The sequence below is a fragment of the Dermacentor variabilis genome, chromosome 7 (assembly GCF_050947875.1).
Source record: "Dermacentor variabilis isolate Ectoservices chromosome 7, ASM5094787v1, whole genome shotgun sequence".
Lineage (NCBI taxonomy): Eukaryota > Metazoa > Arthropoda > Arachnida > Ixodida > Ixodidae > Dermacentor > Dermacentor variabilis.
Window position 1 is genome coordinate 25,039,404 of NC_134574.1, and position 21,835 is coordinate 25,061,238.

General features: G+C 48.1%; 1 protein-coding gene and 1 pseudogene across 4 annotated transcripts in view; both read left to right on the forward strand.

Annotated features, from left to right (window-relative positions):
* LOC142587370 (inactive pancreatic lipase-related protein 1-like) overlaps positions 1–21,835 on the forward strand; it is a 102,668-nt gene that overhangs the window by 44,244 nt on the left and 36,589 nt on the right. The window lies entirely within an intron of this gene.
* On the forward strand, positions 16,738–19,097 carry LOC142588984 (uncharacterized; annotated as a pseudogene).

Sequence of the window (21,835 nt, forward strand, 5' to 3'; positions counted from 1 at the left end):
ATATTCGCTCCATTTGCAACGGTTGTACTTCAGTTTTACATATTTTCTGAAAGTGCGTGCGAATTCAGAACATCCGCCTTATTGAACCGTAAACTACATGACCCCTTTCGCACTATTTATTGCTCGACAGGCAGCGAGAGAATCCTTGTCACTGCGGGCAAGGAAAGTCAGCGAGGAAATGGTTGGCGCTTCACTCCTTGAACATCGCCTGATCTCAGCAACACCATTGTCGCCGTGGCAGTCGCAACCCTTAGAATGTGGTACATCGTTTGTAACGGTGACAAAATACAATCCAGTGGCACGTATTAGAATGTATATGCTAGAACTCCAGTCCACGTACTCGTGCACTGACTTTTACACTGACGGCTGTAAGTCACATGCCAGTGTGCATTATGCATCCGTCGGTCCATCCTTCTTGGAATCCTATGTACTGCCCCCGGAAACAAGTAGCTTTACGATTGAGGTCTGTGCATTTATTCTCGACTCTGAAGTATATAAACATATCAAACCTTCAAGAATCAATTATGTTTAGACTCCCTAAGCGTCACAAAAGCCTTGATGTCACTATGAGCTCTATTCTGCTCTATTGAGCTCTATTCCGTTCTGTGTGGAGCGTAGATATCTAACCAGCATGTAATTGTATGCCACAGGGACTTGAAGGGTGATGTGCTAGGTGACCAAGTGGCCACATCAATTGCATTGGAGGCTACTCCTACTACTGCTGTCTCTGCCACAGACCTGAAGCCTTTTTTTTAGGAAAGGAACTGCGAAGCCGCTGGCAACGCTTCTGGGACAATGAAACAAAGAATAAGTATCAGGTAATTAAGCCAAAGGTTCCTGGCTCTCCACAACGAAAATGCGACGAACTGATCTCCTATTCTATCGACTCGGGATAGAACACACATATTGCACCAATAACCTTCAGCTGACTCAATTACCTCAGGAAATTCTTATTACATGCTCTTGCCAGAGGATGCTACTGGGACAATGCTTATGAAGCACGTCCCATTTTTTTTTTTAGGGCAGTAGTGCTTCTTTGTCATAGTTAAGCAGACCATATCACCTTTCCGCAATGTCACTTTACGCACGTACATTTCATTAGTGATTGATACTGTTTAACAAGTGAACTTTATGCACTTTACGGCGACTGCTTTTTTAAAATCTCTTTGCAACCGCGTCCCATCTAACTCGCATAATTCATCTCCACCTTTTCAGCTCATTTACCATTATCACGGCACTGTTTGGCCATACATAACGATTGCACCAGGAAACATCACGTGTCATCAGGATCAAAACTAAATTTGATATTGATACTCGTACTTGTTTATCTTTCTCGGGTGACCGCTTTTTTACCAGCTAACAAAGTCTAAACGTTATTGTTCAATGCAGGATGCGCCTGCATGTATCGGAAGTTTCTCGAATGTTATCAACGGTTCTATTCGTTGTCTTGTCACAGCACCATGTGGTATCTGATCGTATTCACGACGAGAATTGTGTAGTACTTTCTGCAAGACACGCGGACAACAGCGATTATTCTAGAACCTTCGATGATTCAGGTATGAAAGCTGGCTTCTCCCGCAGGTAATTTTTCTATGATTGCCGACTGTGCTCGCCGTCATCGTTGTGCTTTGAGTGCAGCCTGTTCTCGTGGGCTTAGGTTCGCCCAATAAAGACACAGTTTCGTCATTCACAGTTATGCTACTCTGTTCTTCCCCGTCACTACTACGTGACACTACTACATGCTTGGTAAGCTCCTTTGAGTGCATTGGTGGTATTTCATGTGGGCATGCCTGACAACCTGTTGTAAGGTTTCTTTTTGACGTTCTCGAATCAACAAACATCAGTTGTAGGCGAGCGCTTGTCCTGCGTCCCCTATTGTCCCCGTCAAATTTTGTGCTCGTTCCTTAACTTTAAATTGCTTGTTGTTTGAACAGCGCAGGACCAGACGAAGGTCGGACACAAAAACGAAGACAAGCGCTGACTTAGAACTAACATTTACTTTCAAATAACACGAAATATATACACAATGGCACACGTGGACATACGTGCAACCCCGATAAGATGGGGGAAACACAAAAACTGATATTCAACGCCTTTAGAGACGTCATGACGTTAATTTTTACGGCGAATTACCCACAGGGAATCCCAGTTAGGACAGTTCTTTCTCGGACAGGGAAACTAAGGCGTTGCTTGCGCAATTGGCTTTTCGCGAAGGCGGCAGCTTCAATCTTCTATCATCACTACAACGCTTCACCAGAACCACGGTTCTTCTTTTTTATTTCAAGTTGCGGGGTAGGAAGTGTAGTTGTACACCCAACTTGTAAACATCATGGTTGGCACCAAGCGTCGAGATGATAAAACAAGAGTTATGATTGAAGCTGCTGCTATAGCGAAATTTAATGGCTGTAGCAAACGCTTAGTTAGTCTCAGTCCGAAACGAGCTGTCACATATGGAATGCGCTGTGGCTTATGCGCGGTGAAAATCAACGTAATCACGTCTCTAAAGGTGTTCATCACCCGCCGTGGTTGCTCAGTGGCTATGGTGTTGGGCTGCTGAGCACGAGGTCGCGGGATCGAATCCCGGCCACGGCGGCCGCATTTCGATGGGGGCGAAATTCGAAAACACCCGTGTGCTTAGATTTAGGTGCACGTTAAAGAACCCCGGGTGGTCAAAATTTCCGGAGTCCTCCACTACGGCGTGCCTCATAATCAGAAAGTGGTTTTGGCACGTAAAACCCCAAATATTATTATTATTAAGGTGTTCATTAGCAGTTTATATGTTTTTCCCGTCTTATCCGGGTTTCACGTATGTCCACGTGTGCCACTGTGTATGTACTTTGTGTTATTTGAAAATAAATTTTAGTTTTAACACGGCGCTTGTCTTCGCTTTGCTGTCCGTCCAGTGTCTGGCTCTGTGCTGTTCAAACATCACGGATCATCAAGTAGCCGTTCACACACTTTGTTTCTACATTGAAAACTAGATGAGCCGCAGAGTCTAGATTAAGTGAGTTTAAAATGTGACTCAAGAGAACATATTCCTTCTTTCTTGTCGCAGCTTCAGTACTGCTGGCAGCATCACTGTCACTAGTTATCATTTTGCCGCAACCTTTTCTGCAGATCGGGAGCGCTGGGGTAAGTTTTGTGCGCTTGTTTCTCTCACAGGAACTTACGTAAGCTAAATCGTTTATATATATGTGAACACATACTAACTGGGTTCTAGATTTTTGCACTTCACAACTGCTGATTCAATACCGTAGCAATACACTTGTTACGGTCGCTCACCTATTCTGCCATTCCATTCTTGACATTTTTGTACTTAAATATGTGCGCGTCCGCGAAGTGGGCTGTACATAGCCATCCTTTATATATCGGCTTTAAGGTGGAAAACCGCTAAAGACGCCCAACCCGATGTCGCTTTTCTCGGAGTAAGTGTTCAAGCGGCAAGCACGAGAGCACAGAGCGTTATCGCAGCACGGCAGTAAAATTGAGGGTAAACGGGTCGTGCAGAACTAATTAGACAAAGGCACTACAGAGCATACAGGCGATACGTATTTAGAAAAAAACACGTTGCATTACCCGAAGCGTCATTAAGACTGGAGGCGTTATGAACAAGCGATGTCCCTTCCTTATTTGTCAAAAAACTGATTAGGCAATGACAATTTCTTGGTTGTTTGGTTGTAATTTAGTTTTAAAGCGAAGCTTTCGTTGCAGCTTTATTGGACTTTCCCGCTGCTAATGTTGTCTTGACCACCGCGTCGGACGGTGGTTCAGAGCGTGTAAAATATCTACATTGGAAAAATACTGAAGGGTTGAGAGGGGAATGGAAATGCGATGGCATGCAGATAGTATGCATCGTTTGCGATTGCTCCAATAAAAGAATACAAATAAACAAAACAACGCTGGTTGTGCTAGCTTGTTGCAGCCTTACCTATACAGGTGCGCATACATAGAAACCGCGTGTATTCTTCGTGGCGCGCACAGGGTGACACAACATTTGGTGGCAGTTTCCTGAGCTCCAGCACAAATGCCACTACATGTTGTGGCACGATAAACGTAAATGTTTAGTGTTCTGCTTCACAATTATTCGTTTTCGCGCCCTCGCTCACCAGTCTACCTGCTCCGTAGTGTGAACATGAATCTATGCAAGTGGCTGTCTAGCCGTTTACCGGCTGCGCCGGTAAACGGCTGTTTTTTGAAGTGCATGTGTTTGTCTTTTGAAGTTTGTCTTTTGAAGTGCATCACCATGGTATATCTTAAATACCACTTTACCAATGTCTTCTTGCACCAAGCGCTGAACAACAATTTTTTACATTAATTTGCACAGTGAGTGTTTTTACAGCGGAGCTCTCTTTGCCTACACTTCCAAGTTTGGCACGGCTGCTTGCTTCTGCGCCTGTCAATATCTTGGCGGATACAGAAGTGCTACTTGCTGGACCAGTTGGTTTGTACTGACGCTTGAGAAAATCAGAGGAAAAATTGGCACGCAAACACGACAGAAAGATGCGTTGTAGTGTCTCTTCTTTCTGTTGTGTTTGCGTCTCAATTTATTCACTGGTTTTCTCAAGGGGCGGATACAGTTGTGGATACATGTGGATATACATACAGGACGTTTCAGCGAACAGTTTCGAAAACCTTTGAAGGTTGCCTGTCACATCACAATTTAGTCCATGCGCTGGTATACTCTAAGCGGAGGACGCTAATTGCGAAAAATATTTAAATGCAAAATTGAATAACTAAAGAAAATCACTAATTAGCGCTTAAACTAATTACCTTATGGCCCATATTGCAATTTACAAATTGCATCCGTGAAGTTAGCAAGGCGGATTCACCTTGAACGAATCTCAGGATGACGCCAGTTTCGAGATATTAATTCGCGCACTTAGCGCAGAAATGCATTGGTTATGTCGTCTGGCATAAGCTCATAATCCAATGTGCCAATACACTGGATGATCTTGTAGGGTCCAAAGAGCGTCGAAAAGCTGCTCACTAAGTCCTCATCAGCGTGTCGGAGTCCAAACCCAGGCACGGTAGCCGGGGTTGTATTCCACGTAGCGTCGTCGAATATTTCAGTGTCGGATGTGCATCCTCTCCAGGCGCTTAGCGCGCAAGTTGTGCTTTTTCGGTGCGCTGCAGATAGGCGGCGACATCGAGTTTTTCTTCGCTTGTAACATGTAGCGCCATGGCATTGGGAGTCATTGTTGGTTTCCTTGCCTAAGCCCCCGCAGGGGCGTCAGCGTCAGCAGGCGTTTGGTGTGTTGGGACACCACGTACCCGAGCCCACGATGTTTGGCCCCTCCCGTGTGTAGCCGTGCGCGGCTTAGCCGTGTCTGGCGAAAAGGGGATCCGGGGCTTTGAGCCGATGCTGGGTGTTTGGACCCTTTGGGCCCCCCGGCGGAAGCAACACACCCTCTGCTTCACACAGACGGGAACCCTGGACTTACCAACCAGGGGGAAATCGGCAGTCGCCTTTTTCTGTCCCCCTCTTCAATCTTTTTCTGTCTCTCTCACTTTCAATCTTTCCTGTCTTCTACACACTTATTCTTACTTCCGTGCTTCCGGGCGGCAAGCGTTAACCGTGTGTCATATATTAAACCTTGGGTATATACGTTAGGTTATAGTGACGGTGTATAGCTGGCGTCTGCAGGTTTCTTGGAACCTGCAGCGTCCCTTTGTTGGGCTCGGTGGTAGGTGGCTACCACCGCTGCCGAATTTTCACACTATCCAATGGCAGAAGCGTTCCCGCGACTTTTAGATCGGCCTCTAAAAAGAGCTCGTACCGAAGCAACTTTCCAGTTCTTTTTAAAACCAACCGAAAATTCATTTCCAAAATACCACGTTCTTCACAGTGAAGGCAACACAACTGTAAGAAAACTGTCACCATTCATAGTTTCGAAATGCCTAGCAAACACAATTGGAGCTGGTTACAAAGGCTAGAAGATGGCTAGCGGAGGCCTCCTCCTTGAACTGACCAAAAAAGATCAACTAGAACAACTCGCCGAACTCAGCACTATCGGTGACATCAAAGTGACAACCTCTCCACACCGCTCACTGAACACAAGCAGAGGTGTTACATCAGAAGAAGACTTCCTGAACCTCAGTGATGAAGAGCTCCTCGAAGGATTTCAAGAGCAAAACGTAATTAAGGCACAGAGAATAACACTAAGACGCAATGACCAACGGATTACGACGAAACATGTGATATTGGCATTTGGTAGCAGCACAGTCCCTAGTTCACTCGACGCAGGATATCTGAAAATCAACGTGAGGCCGTACATACTAAACCCGAGGCGGTGTTTCAAGTGCGAGAGGTTTGGGCATGGATCACAATCATGCAGAGGCAAAGAAACATGTGCGAAATGTGCCAATGACCATCCTTCTGATAACTGCAATGCTCCCTCACAATGTATAAATTGCAATGGCGATCATCCAGCTTACTCACGGAGTTGCCCTTGCTGGAAAAAAGAAAAAGAAGTGATTGCTCTAACAGTCAAATAAAAAATCTCGTTCTATGAAACCAGCAAGCGGCTATTGTACCTTCCGTGAAAAAGTTACGCTGATGTGACGCAGATGGGGGCAGCGTCACAGAGGTTTCAGGAGTCCTCCGAGCCCACGCGCAATGGTCCTGCAGTGACCCCTCCCGCTCCCGTAATGGAAGCAGCCGATGCTGCTCCATCCTCTTTGACCGCCCTGCAGACACCAGTCCCGCAGGGCCCTAAGATAAAGCGAACCCCAAGGCCCGAGACACGTGTCTGGGCGCCTAACTCTCGAGCCTCCAGCGCCTCAGAGAGAGCGATGGAGCTCGACGCAAAAATCTCGGTGTCATTGGCACCAGAGGACAAGCGCTCTCTCGAGCGCGGTAAGAGGGACAAGATCCCAATAACCACTCAGAATAAGAAAGCGATAACCTAAAGGTTATCGCTCATTTGTATAAGCCTGTTTAAATCCATGTCACCTAACATCCCAGCTCTTATTCTTTCCGTAGTGCCAATTCTTACCTTTTAATTTCAAGATGGCTTTTATTATCCATTGGAATTGTAGAGGTCTCATACAAAGCATAGGTGATATCAAAGACATCATCAACATCTCTTCAACAGTTGCTGTATGTCTTCAGGAAACAAATCTCGGTCCAAATAATAGTCAAATTCTCAAAGGTTTCACCGCTGTCCGAAGGGACCGCGAATGTTTCACCCGTTTGCCAGGCGGAGTGGCTATAGTCGTGCAGGGCGGCACTCCTATTCCAAATGTCCAATTGAATACATCTTTAGAAGCCGTAGCTGTCACCATTCTATCTTACAAAACCATCACCATTTGCTCACTGTATATTCCACCCCACACCCACTTCACTACTAAACAATTAGAACATTTAACAGATCCATTACCGGAACCATTTGTTTTAGTAGGGGATTTGAATGCTCATTGTACTCTTTGGGGCAGCATCAAAACTGACCAAAGAGGAAAGCTGGTTGAATATTTTATCTTATCCAATGATATCTGCCTTTTAAATTCAGGTGCCCCGACATACTTTTCACCAACTTCCCGCAGTTTTAGCTGTTTCGATTTAGCTTTTTGCTCACCGGCTTTTTTTAATGATCTTAAGGGGGCGGCCCTCGACACGTCATATGGTAGTGATCACTTGCCAGCAGTCATTAAACTCCTATCATCACCACCAACCTTAACCACTAGGCCACGACAATGGAAACTAAAGCTCGCTAACTGGCCGTTCTTTACGGAAATTTCGAAACTGGAAGATGTCTTTTCGCCTGACCTAAGCGTTCATGAACTTAACAAAAATTCACCGAGGTAATAATCTCAGCGGCAGAAAAGGCGATACCCCAGTCATCGGAAATTGTGAGCGAAAGGCTAAACCCCTGGTGGACGAAGGAGTGTACCAACGCTAAAAAAGAACAAAATAAGGCCTGGGGAATCCTACGGAGGCACCCCACCTATAGCAACCTCTTAAACATCAAACAAGCCAAAGCCAAAGCACGATTCAGTAGAAGACAGGCTAAAAATCATCGTGGCACAAATACATATCTTAAATCAACAGTACAGTAACATCAAAACGAATGTGGGACCAGGTCAGGAAATTTAGAGGAGAGTACTCATCGTACACAATTCCACTATTTACACGTCCAGGCACACATACAACAATACAAGAACAGGCAGATATACTTGGCGAACATTTCTGTGATGTATCTAATTCAGGGAATTAAACAAAGGAATTTTTACAATGCAAACAGTCTGCTGAAAAACAGAAGTTGCCGACTACTGACGCGTCAAATGAACCGTACAATTCCCCCCTAACACAAGAAGAAATTAAATTTTCCTTAAAATTTTCAACATAATCTAGGAGTCGGGTATAATGCCCGAAGAGTGGAAAAAAACAATAGTAGTTCAATTTCTAAAAGCCGGTAAATCCTCAACATCCGCAAGCAGCTACAGACCCGTTGCCCTCACAAGCTGTTTGGCAAAATCATATGAAGCATTATCAATATAAGACTCTCATTTATTTTAGATTCAAGAAACCTCATAGACCCGCACCAGTGTGGATATAAAAAGGGTTGTTCAACCACTGACTAAATCGTCCGTCTTGAACATGAAATTCGACAAGCATTTTTACACAAACAACACTGTGTTGCAGTTTTCTTCGATTTAGAAAAAGCCTATGATACCACATGAAGATATGGAATTGTAAGAGACCTGGCTGACCTCGGCATCTATGGTAAAATGGTGAATTGCCTAGCTGATTTTATGTCTAATAGAACATTTCAGGTACGTCTGGGTTCAGTATATTCTCATACATTCACGCAGGAAAATGGCGTTCCACAAGGCTGTGTTCTCCGCACGACACTGTATATTGTAGAAATGAACTCAGTTAATAAAATTATACCGTCGTCTCTTATGCACTCTGTTTACGTAAACGATCACCAAGTGGCTTGCCGCGCCTCAAATTAGCCAACCTGTGAAAGGCAGCTTCAAATGACAATAAATAAACTTAAACAATAGGCTAACAAAAATGGTTTCCGTTTCTCCACACAGAAGACAGTTGCTGTTTTGTTCTCACAGAAACGAGGGCTACACAGCAATCCATTCCTAATATTGAACGACACCATATTGCCGGTGAAACAAGATCATAAGTTTTTAGGAGTAACCTTTGACACCAAACATAACTTCCTTACTCACATAAAAGCACTAACGATTAAAGCAAATAAAGCTCTAAATATCCTTAATGTTTTGTCTCATAAGCACTGGGGTTCCAACCGAACGTGCCTGTTACGTGTTTACCGGTCTCTTGTACGTAGCCTTTTAGACTACGGCTCCGTGGTTTACGGCTCAGCCAGACAGTCCTACATCCAACGACTTGATCCAGTACATAACCTTGGGCTGCGACGATACGAAGCCACAGCGTTTGCCCCCGTGGTACGATTCTGAACCGCTATTTGACTGGACATTGACACATTTAAAGAAGACACCCCCCGCGAACACAGCACACAAGAATTCCGTACACTTCAGGACAAATATCAAAATAACATGCAATATGACACTGATGGCTCTAAAACGAAAGAGCACGTGGGTGTGGGGGTCGTAACGGAAAATTGGGAAAAAAGTATTCGATTGCCACAACACGCCTCTGTTTTCACGGCCGAAGTTTTTGCTATATGGGTAGTTGTAAAAAGATTATCGCTGATAAACACGAAAATGCAGTCATATACACAGATTCTTTAGGCACACTAAAGGCTCTACATCTTAAATATGATTGTGAACCCCTGATTGCAGACATTTTAAACATGGTGGCTTTTAACGAATACGAGAGGTCAATTCGTTTTTGCTAGGCCCCAAGCCATGTTGGGATACCGGGTAACGAAGCAGCTGATAGATATGCACTGGTGACAGCGCAAAGAAATCACAGACACAACACTCCCATATAATGATAGCATCTGTGCAATTAGAAAAGCCTTCACGGTAAAATGGCAGCACGAATGGGACCGTTGGGCCGACATTAAGCTACATCTCATGAAAGCCATAGTTGGCGAGCGGAAGTCATGCTATCATCAGGAGCGGTTCATCGAAGTAGTTTTATGGCGACTACGCATTGGGCACACACACCTCACACACAATTTCTTACGAAAGAAGACACACCAACATGCGAGAAATGTCAACAGCCAATAACAGTTATGCACATATTACTCACATATACGGAGACTGAAACACACAGACGAACACTTTTGCACAAATTATATCAACTACACATACCTTTACACCCTGCTCTAATTTTAGGTGATGGTCCACTAGTACCATTATGTGACGTCCGTAAATTTCTAGATGACACTGGCTTTTTGCATAAAATATAGATTAACAAAGCCTCTTCCTTCATAAACTGGATTTTAAAACACCTCGTGTTTGGCACAGCATAGCCTCAGCCGCTTTTGCGCCATTAAACCCCATTTAACGAACTGTTCAACCGATGATAATGCATGCAGAAACGCAGGGTTCTGTCCTTTTCTTTCAACAAGACTACAGGAGACGCCCGAGAGCTTTTTGAAAGCTAGATGATTTGTCGCATAGCATTTCATCGACTTTACTGGTAGACCGCACATCACAATTGTGTCCACCATGTCCAAGGTAGCAATACCGGCCGCTGGATCCTCGCTCGAATGGGCCTCAGAGCGTCCCCGACGGGGAGTGACCCCGCCATAATCCTACCACACATAAGGGCCATGTTCGTCATGAAACCGCTGCTCAAAAACACACTCGCTGGACACCACGACGGCAGAAGAAGGCCGACCGCCCAAGTCCTACTAAAGACGTATGGGACCAACAGCGAGGTGGCGTACATCGACGCAGCCCAGTACTCTGATCGACCCCATACCTACATCATTTGCGCCGTTGCAGGCGCAGTACTCAAGGCACAGACAGCTTCGAGCACTGCACGCGCTGCCACCCCCACTGAAGCAGAAGCCGCCCTTGTGTTGGCCTTGGCCTCAATAGACGCCTGTATAATTATGAGGGACTTCAAAACCACCATAGCAAACCACGCTCAGTAGAATTGGTATGTGTCCCGGCTCATGCGGGGAATCCAGGGAACGATGCGGCCCACCAAGGTGCTCGAGGATTCGTCCGCCGAGCGGAGTGCTTGCCGGAACCGGAAACTTCAAACGAAGTCCTGCACTTATATCACGACATACCTCAATATTACCTTCTTACACGACATGCTTGGCCCGCACCACACAATAAACTAAACAAGCGTCAGATCACCTGGCGCAGGTTACAAACACGCTCATACGCGAACTCCTACATATACTCGCACCTTTACCCGTACTATTACCTGTGCGGCGAGCTAGCTACGCTCAGTCACATCCTCTGGGACTGTGAGGAGGACTCCCGATCTCCTGGCCACTCCCTCACCTTTATCGCGAGAGGAAGTGCTCTTAGCTCCAGCCTGGACGTACAACTACGAGCCGTGGAGTGAGCCGACGAGGTCGCCGTCACGCATCGCCTGGCGGCCACCTGACCTTGCTGACGAGCTCATGAATGAGCTCCTCACTCTGACGAATAAAGTTGTCTCTCTCTGTCTTTTTATTGGTGGATTCTCGTTCCCGTGTCTAAACTCGGTCCGGGTACTGACAGGGGCCGTGCGCATTCTTCGGTTATTGTGCGATACTTAAAAACTGGTGTGGGACAAATACTTGTCACTGACGTCTGAAAGCACTCTTTCTATCGTCAGAGAAGATTTTTTAGCCGTTTCTGCTTATTCATGGGGAGACTTCCGTTGATGTCGTAGGCTGGTTCAGGAAGTACGGCCGTCGAAGTAAATGAGGAAATTGCTGAGAGCACAAAAGCTTGCTGCATTCTAGTGTCTTTGATGTATGCTATCATCGTGCACTTGCGCAGGTGTTTCTTTTCCTCGCTAAGATTTGTTAGCATTACATTCGCTTTTCCTCCATGCAGTCGATCGTTTCCTCTAGCGACGTGAATTTCGTGGTCCAGGAGTAGATGTCGGTCGCCCTCGACGACGCATTCTACGTCTCACCGTTTATTGTTGCCGACGGAAATGATGATACTGCGGAGAGACTCGACGCTCGCTTTCAAGCATACTGACGGCATGGTGACTTTGAGAGGTCTCCGGCGATATTATACAGCCTTCAGATAGGGTTATTGACTTGGTTTTCAGGTTGGTGATTGCGCCATACTGGCTTAGGAAGCCCATGCCGAGAGGTTGTTTTGGTCCGATAACGAAGAAAATCCTCGCCTAAATGCACTTGCAACAACGTCAGTGTTGCCTTCCAAATACTGGACGAGGCTTCTTAGCTCAGGGACCGCTCTTTGCTGCTCGGCAAAGTTGTTTGCCCTTATTGTTACTGAAAACGCATCCTTGTCGTGGTCTTCATTGGGCGGCGGGGACACGGGAGCGCGAGACAGGCATGCGGCATCAGAGTGTTTTCGCCCGGACTTGTAGGTTACAGTGATGTCATATTCTTGCAGTCTGAGGCTCCACCGTGCTAGGCGTCCTGAAGAGTCCTGTAATTTCGCTAGCCAAAACAATGCGTGATGGTCGCTGACGACATTGAACGGCCCGCCATACAGGTTAGGGCGGAATTTCGCTGTAGCCATTCCCAATGATGATTTGCCTGGCCTCATTAAGCCGGCAAACGAGGGCACGATTATTACGCAAGTGCGCCGTCTTGGGAATGCGCGCTGCGTATAAGTAAATTTCAAGGGGGATTGTATACCATCCCGCGGTAAAGTCGGACATTTTCGACATCCGGTTCGACCATCCATCCACAAGCCGCTTCAATGCCATCAGTGCTTCAGGATAGGACACGTCAAGGGCGTGTGTCCCAACTCGCTACTGTGTCTCCGTTGCGCTGAACCTCGTGCATAACAGACCTGTGGCGCCACAGTTCGGAAGTGCGCAAACTGTAGCGGCCCTCACGCAGCCTCGTCGAAAGACTGTCCGCACATCAAGAGGGGGCGCGCGGTTCTGAAGCAAATGGCCAGAGACAATTCGGCCCACAGGGAGGCAGCCGAAGTAGTCCGGCGTTGGCGTCTACGTCGGCACCATCGTACGTCTTCAAAGAAGGCGCATGCGCGAGGCGATAGTACCCGCTCCACTACGGCATCACTTAGTCGCGCCGCGAAAGGGCCCACCACTTCCACGGGGGAACCAGATAAGTCTCTTTCTTTAGAGGAATGGCCTACGCTACCGAGCCGCTCCCTTGCTAAGGAACCTCGGAAGGTCGCGGCCCCACTGGAGCCTTCTGCGGCCATAGATGATTTACCTAAAACAGATCGTCAAGTCATCTCGGTGCTACGTTCCCTCATGGAGGCCATACGAACAATATTAATGGACATGGGGACATCCTCTGCTCGAAGCGCACTTAAAGTGCTGGACGCCTTAAGCCTAGTGCTTGAATCCCTCTACTAGAATTATGGCTACCCATACCCCATCCTGCCGAAAAGAAGTCAAGGCAGCGTCCGTCATCCAGTGGAACGCCAGAGGGCTAAAATCACGAATTTCAAATTTCCGTCAGTATGTGTAGACCAATGTGTTTCCACTCATTGTCATTTGTGAGCCCAACTTGTCGAAACCAATCAGGCTGTCAGGGTACGAATGTATCATGTCATCAAGAAATGGTGCATGCAGCAAAATCATCGTTTTTGTTCGTCGTGAACTCACTTATGTTTTGCAACCAATTGCGCCCCACGATGACAATGTATATGCATCACAGTTAAAAAGAACAAACTCTTGTTTACTCTGATAGGCGTGTATATATCGCCTTCCAGCAATTCCGTTACTAAAGGATTAGCGGATATCTTGAGTGTTTGTCCCGCCCCATGGGTCATCATAGGATATTTCAATGCACACCATCCAGCATGGGGGAGTACAAAGACAAATGCAAGAGGACGAAGATTAGCAAGCACCGCCTACAACTATGGCCTAACTCTCTTGAACGATGGCAGCGCCACCTTTCTTCTAGGCGTTACATACGGCAGCTGCCTCGACCTTGCTTTCGTTTCCAACTCTCTCGCCAGATGTGTGAAGTGGTTTCCAGATATTGAGACACATGGGAGTGATCACATTCCCACCTATCTGAACATCAAAGGCTTGTCTATATCTGGCCCACGGAATACCATTCGGACGATTCAATGGGCCAACTTTAAATCTGATATGGAAGATGCCTGCCGCGAGGGCCTACCCTCTGGGTTAGAGCAAACATATAAAAATACGATGCAAAAAGCCACTCGCATGCGGACGATCTCACACGCGAAACGACTTCGACATAGAATTAGAGCGACTTCGATTACTTCGTCGCCGGGCGGAACGTCGATATCGGCGTACAAAATCAATCCATGACATTAGGGCAGCCAGGAGGATGCAAAAGAAAATTCAGCGTCTTATGGATAGATTAGCGTCGGAACGTTGGGCAACGTTTTGCCAGACACTCGACCCCCGCAAGCCACTGTCTCACATTTGGAAAACGGTGCAACGTCTGTGTTGCCTTCCGGAACAGCGTTTTTCATTCAAGGAGCTCGCGCTTTTCCAAGGGCGGCAGGACATCGGTGTTTCAGAAGATTTTTGTGCGCGGATGGCAGACCAAGCGACACGTCCAGATTCTCCAGCCCGAGATGACGTCTCCCATTCTCGTGACTGCGGCATGGACCTTCCTTTTACAATGGAGGAGCTCAAGGCGGCACTAGCCCTCTGCAGGCGCTCATCATCTCCGGGTGCAGATGGTATATCATACCGAGCCTTGTGCTATGTCGGAGAATCCGCACGGAGAGCATTCTTGAGTCCCTACAACACCTCATGTCAGGGGGGAAATGTTCCTGACGAATGGAAAGTGAGCCGCCTGGTGCCAATCTTGAAGTAGGGCAAATCCCCGCTAGAGCACACCTCTTACCGCCCAATAGCGTTGGCTGCCGTATCGCGTCATTGCAAGCCCGCCTATCGCATCACGAAGCGCTCATGCACCTACTGATTTGTAAAGAATGAAAGAAGCCGCGCTATCTTCAATAAACTATTCCACTGCTTGCGCCTACTGCGTCTGTTGTTACTCGCGCTACAGCAGTGGCGACGAGGGTGGGATTTCTTGTGAGCATGGTCAGCGACTGACAGGAACGAATGATGGCATCTCGCCCGCCGGTTTTCGACGAGACGTTGAGCATCTGGAGCAGGTACAGGATACGGCTCGAAGCTTATTTTCAGGGCGATGGAATTACCGACACGGCCAAACGCCGAGCTCTGCTGGTGTCTTCATTGAGCAATGATGTCGTGCGCATGTTGCAAGGACGCCTTCCAATCGTGCCGGTTAACATCCAGACTTACGATGAAGTCGTTGAATACCTTGAGGAACATTACAATCCCCAAGGTAATGAAATAGCGGCGAGTTTCTCGTTCTTCATGCGCAAGCAAAGGAACGGAGAGAGCGTTCGGGAATACATTGCCGACCTTCGGAGACTGGTGTAAAGTTGCAACTACGGCAACTCGCTGCACCGTATGCTGCGAGACCGCATAGTATGCGGAATCAGAGACGATGACGCACGACGCTGCCTATTAACGCGGAAGAAGCTAACTTTTGAGGAAGCAGAAGAACTTGCTATAGCTTTAGAGAAGGCGCTAGACGACGTTCGTGACATGCGAGAAGCAGACCCAGTGACTACGGGAACCAGCATCAGTGTTCTACAGTCGCAGCGAGGACGACGACCGTGGACGAAGGGGAACACTGCAAAGAACAACGATTCATGTGAGCGTTGCGGCGGCCCCCACGCAACACACATGTGCCGTCATCGAAAGAACAAGTGCCACCATTGCGGCAGGAAAGGTCATCTGGCGAAGGTTTGCAGCATGGCCGCCCTCGAGAACGCGGTGCCTTTGCCGTCGAGGAAATGGAAGATGAGAATGAAGAAGAAATGTTGCTTGCTCTTGCCGCTCACAGCTCCGCCGACAGAGCTACGTTGAAGCCTCTCGAGGAAGAGTTGACATGGCAGGGCCGGAAATTCCGAATGATTCTAGACACGGATTCTCCGGTCAGCGTCATACCGAAAAACATATTTAAGAAACATCGCAAATGGTGGGCGGCACTGGAAAAAAGTCGCTCCGCTTAACATGCTTCCTCGGGCCATTGCCAGTTGTCGGCGAGATAACCATGAGAGTTCAGTCTGGATCGACTGTTTTGAACAGCACGCCAATCGTGGTGGCATGTAACGGACCGCTGCTCTGCGGCCGGAACACGATAGAGGCCTTCTGTAAGGCGGCTGTGTCCTTCTGGGACACTAGAACCACCTCAAGTGTAAATTTTCTTCGTGATATCAAGATGACGCTTCTGCTCGATGAATTTTCGGATGTTTTCGACAACAAGCTTGGCTGTTTCAAGGGCCCCCCTTGCAACAGCCAAAGAAGGAGCCCGCCCACGTTTCTGTAAGGCACGTACAGTGCCTAATGCCATGCGCTCCAAGGTTTCGGCGGAGATCGACCGTCTTGTGCAAGACGGAGTGCTTTCGTCGATAAGCATTTCAGATTGGGCAACACCGGCGGTTCCGGTAGCAGAAAAGAACGGCGATATACGATTGTGCGGCGATTTCAAGTTAACAGTTAGCCCGGCGTCTCACTTGGAACAGTATCCCCTGCCCAAAGTTGAAGACATATTTGCGGCACTTTCGGGACTCGAAGTCTTCAGCACTCTGGACCTACGCAATGCGTACAATCAGCTGCCGCTGGACGACGAAGCTAGAAAGATGGCGGTACTCAACACACACCGGGGCCTTTACTGCTACAATCGCCTAGCATTTGGAATTGCTTCAGCCGCCGCCTTGTTCCAGCGACGCATGGGATCGATTTTGCAAGGTTTGCCGAATGTTCAAGTGTACCTCGACGACATCATTGTGGCGGAAAATGAAAACGACACATCGGTACTGCGGCAGGTGTACTGCGGTACTGCGGCAGGTGTGAACACTACCTGAAGTTGAACAAAGCCAAGTGCCGGTTTAGGGAAGCACAAGCGTCGTTTCTGGGGTACAGCATCGATGCCGAAGGTCTTCATCCTCTGCATGATAGCCTCGAGGCGGTACTGGCCGCGCCGAAGCCAACATCGGTAAGCCAGCTGAAATCGTTCTTGGGTTTGGTTACTTATTATGCTAAATTCTTGCCCAACTTGTCAACGACGCTGGCTCCCCTATATCGCTTGCTGGCAAAGGGGGTGTTGTGGCAATGGAGGCCGTCCCAGGACAGCGCATTTAGAGAAGCAAAGAGTGCCTTAGGCAAGGCTTGATTTCTGGTTCACTATGACCCGCGAAAACCCTTCCGACTGGAACGCGAAGCCTCATCGGTCGGCTTGGGCGCAGTCCTGTCCCACCGCATCAACGGCGAAGACTGTCCGATAGCTTTTCGCTCTAGAACCTTGACGCCGGCGGAGCGAAATTACTCGCAACTGGAAAAGGGAGCGCTCGCCCTAGTTTTCGGTGTGACAAGGTGCAGAGACTATCTTTTCGGTAATAAATTTTGTTTGATAACAGATCACAAGCCGTTGACAGGGCTGTTCCATCCCGAGAAACCGATTCCTCAGATGGCCGCCAGGATACAGCATTGGCGCTCCTTTTATCAGCGTATCAGTATGACATAGAATGCCGGAAAGGACCATTACACGCGAATGGCGATGCTTTGAGCCGTTTGCCGCTGCCGGAGCAAGGGCACCCTGGTGAATATGATCCCGTCGAATATGTGCTACATGCGCAAGCTTTGAGAGATTTTTCTCTTAGCGCAGAGCAGTTGGCAGACAGCACGAGCGAGGATATGCTTCTCCGACAGGTGAAGACGTGGATCCTTCGTGGTTGGCCAAACCAGCTGGGGCCGGAGCAACAGTGCCTTCAGCCGTACTTCACCCGAAGATACGAACTCACTGTGAGTAAAGGACTAATATACTGGGGTCATCGCGTAGTTTTGCTCGACACCTTGCGGGCACTTATTCCGAGAGAACTTCACGACACCCACCCAGGCATGACTGCAATGAAGCGCCCGGCCTGTACGATGTTTTGGTATCCCGGATTGGACCACGACATAGACAAGCTGGTACAAAGCTGCCAGCAATGCGTGCAATGTTGGCCCATGCCAGCGGTACAGGTCCCTTCAAGATGGCCGAAAGCCAACAAATGTTGGTCTCGCCTGCATATCGACTATGCAGTGCCAGTGGAAGATCACATGATCTTGGTGGTGGTAGATGCGGAAACGAAATGGATAGAGGCTGTACCCCTTGAAACAGCAAGTGCAGAAACTACAGTCGAAGTGCTGCGAGGGATCTTCGTGCTTTTGGTCTGCCCCATGCAGTCGTTTCCGACAATGGGCCACAATTTAGCCCTTCAGTGACTGATTTTTCAAAGATGAAAATGTGTATCATGTAACCTCCGCTCCATACTATCCGCAGTCAAATGGATTGGCGGAGCGTGCAGTGCGCACCATTAAGGAAGGTATCAAGAAAAATAATGATGGAAGTCTGCTCAGTCGTATTTCCAAGTTCTTGCTACGCTACAGGGCAACATAGACTCGAGATGGCAAGTCGCCCGCGGAGATGTTGCTGGGTTGTCAACCCAGGACCCGCCTAAACGCACATTTTCCAGAGGAAGAGGTGGCACGGGATTCCACGGTGAGCAGACCCCCGGCACCGTTGCCACAAGTATTTTCACCGGGAGCGCCTGTTTGGTCGCGGCAGTACAATCAGGCTTGCCAGAGATGGTTACCCGGCACGGTGACGTCAACAAAAGGTAGGCGTATGGTCACAGTGGAAACCACAGGAAGGGTGCAGCGCCGTCACGTGGACCAAGTACTGCCACGACTCGCAGCGGATGAAGTAAAGCAAAAATTCTACGCAACTCGACCCAGAGACAACCAAGTCACAGAGAGTAATAAACCCTCTGCAGTGGAAGACGCTGAACCATCGTCAGACGGACCACTTGGTACATCTCAGGCTGCCAGTGAAGCAACCTCAAGTGTACCGGCGGGCTTAGGACTTCCTGGGCGTTCTAGGCGTACAAGGACACCACCCGACAGGCTAGGCTTCTAAAGGGGAGGAAGTGCCGTATCGCGTCATTGCAAGCCCGTCTATCGCGCGCCATGCACCTACTGGTTTGTACAGAATAAAAGCAGCCACGCTATCTTCAATAAACCATTCCATTGCTTGCACCTACTGCGTCTGTTGTTGTTACTCGCGCTACAGCATTGGCAAGCTGTGTAGGAAAGATAATGGAACGGATGATCCTTGGCCGCCTGAAATGGTACCTTGAACACTAGAAGATTTATCCAAATTCCATGGCTGGTTTCCGACGTGACCGCTCTTCCATCGAAAATGTAGTTGATCTCGTTTAAAATGTCTAGCACGAAAGGTCCCGTAAACGTTTATCTGCAGCTTTATTCTTAGATGTGAAAGGGGCATACGATAACGTATTACATGAGGCTATTCTCGACGCATTTGTGATGGTTGGCCCAAGTGGTCGAGTATTTTAGTATTTTTGTGGATTCCAAGTTACCTATCTGCAAGATCATTCTATGTGTTAACTGACGATGGCCCAACTACGCGACGCTATACCAGCAGAGGCCTTCCTCAAGGCGGTGCTCTCAGCCCGACGCTATTCAACCTCGCTCTTATAGGGCTTGCTGACTACTTGTCAACTACAACCAAAATTTCGATATACGCAGACGACATCTGTATCTGGACTTCGGCAGTCACACGTCCTCAGATACGTGCACGGCTTCAAAGAGCGGCTACTTTGACAGCGAGCTAGCTACTTGTGTGAACAAGGTTTCAGCGTATCACCAGAAAAATGTGCACTAGTGGCATTTACTCGCAAACCAATGACGCCTTATGTCATCTCAATCAATGGGCGGACCATTTCCTATGTCAGCATCCACAGATTTCTTGGCGTAATTATCGACCAATACCTCTGTTGGAGCCCGCACGTGGCATAGATGAAACGGCGCCTGACAGCAACCTCCCAGTTGTTTAGATACTTGACAGGAATAACGTGGGGGATGTCAGTAGACGCAATACTGAAACTCTACAGAGCTCTCTTTCTCGGTTTTTAAGATATAGTCTACCTGTACTGAACAACACCTGCAAGGCAAATATTCGTGTTCTGCAGGCAGCACAATCTCAAGCACTCAGAGTTTGCCTTGGTTTGCCCAGATGCACGTTAACAGAGGCAACTATTGCGATTGCTCGGGACCATCCAATGCAAACTCGCATCACGGTAGAAGCCCTGAGAACGCACATCAGACATTTTGCACGTGCTCCCTATCACCACCTTGCAACACTACCTTCAGACAGGCACCAAGCATCCTTCTCTAAAACTCTCGTCAAGTACAATGATAAACTTCCCTCGGGCTTCACCGCGGCATCTAAACAATCGATACCCCCTTGGTGTCTTGTCAGCCCCACAGTCCATCTCAGCATACCAGGAATCGGGAAAAAGTCTCAGCTGTCGTCGCCTGTGCTGAAACAACTGTCTCTGCTTCTGCACGAGAGGTACGCGGACAGTGCACATAATTATACTGATGGTTCCACAAACATCCAGTGTTCGTCCGGTGCTGTGGTCGTCCCAGCAAGAGCTATTACCATCAGCTTTAGGACTGACCACCCAACGACATTGACATCTGCAGAACTAGCTGCTCTTCGCGCTGCACTTTGTTTCGTCAATCGGGAACCACTTCGACAATGGTCAATTTTGAGTGACTCAAAGGCAGCCCTACAATCTGTGCTATCAGCTCTGCATCGCGGGCCATTCGAACAGCTCGTGCTCTATATTGGATGCCTACTCCATACATCACATGAAAAAGGACATCACGTGACGTTTCAGTGGCTGCCATGTCACTGTGGCGTCATAGGAAAGGAAGACGCCGATAAAGCCGCTCGGGCAGCTCTTCAAAACACACAGGGCGAGGCCATACCACTTTCACGGTCCGACGCAGCCAGCAGACTTCGAGTACTTGCACGGGAGATCACGATCTCTCTCTATGGTGCACACCAAGCAGCCAGACCAACCGGAGCAATCGTCAATACGACCTGGCCGCTTTGATGCATCTCTGTGTGCCAACTGGGCTCCACCGAAGTGAGGCCACCCTGCTTTATCGCTTATGGCTAGGGGTGGCCTTCACGAAATCTTAATCGTTTCGCATTGGAATGGCCCACAACGCTCTCTGCAATCCCTGTCTTTGCGAGGAGACGCTGGAGCACATTCTATGCGACTGTCCTGAATGTAATGTTCAGAGACAGTCCCTATGCTCCGTTCTAGCGCACCTTGGCAATAGACCATTGTCAGTTGCAGCTATTTTCACATATCGCCGACAGAATACATCGCAGCTGAAGGCGACGAAGGGACTACTTCGGTTTATGAAGGAGACGGGCTTGGACAAGCGGCTGTGACAGTGATGTGACGTATCGCGCAAGAGTGACAGACTGTAACTAACGATGTGTGTGTCCTGTTATGTGCTCTCTATCTCTTCTCCCATCTTTCATCACCCCCCTCCCGCTCCCATGTGTAGGGTAGCAAGCCGGTTAAGCTAATCTGGTTAATCTCCGTGCCTTCCTTCTACAGTTTTTCGTTCCTTCCTTGCTGTAGCCCAAATGATGGCAAGGCATTCCTTTTCGGTCATACAATAATTAAATTTCGCTTTTGGCAACGACCAGCTAGCGTAAGCTACCACCCGTCCAAGTCCGTCATTCCTATGGACTAGGACGGCACCAAGGGCTACGCTACTGGCGTCAGTGTGAATTTCTGTATCGGCGTCCTCGTCGAAGTGAGCAAGTACCGGTGGCGTTTCGCACTTGAACACGACATCACATTTATA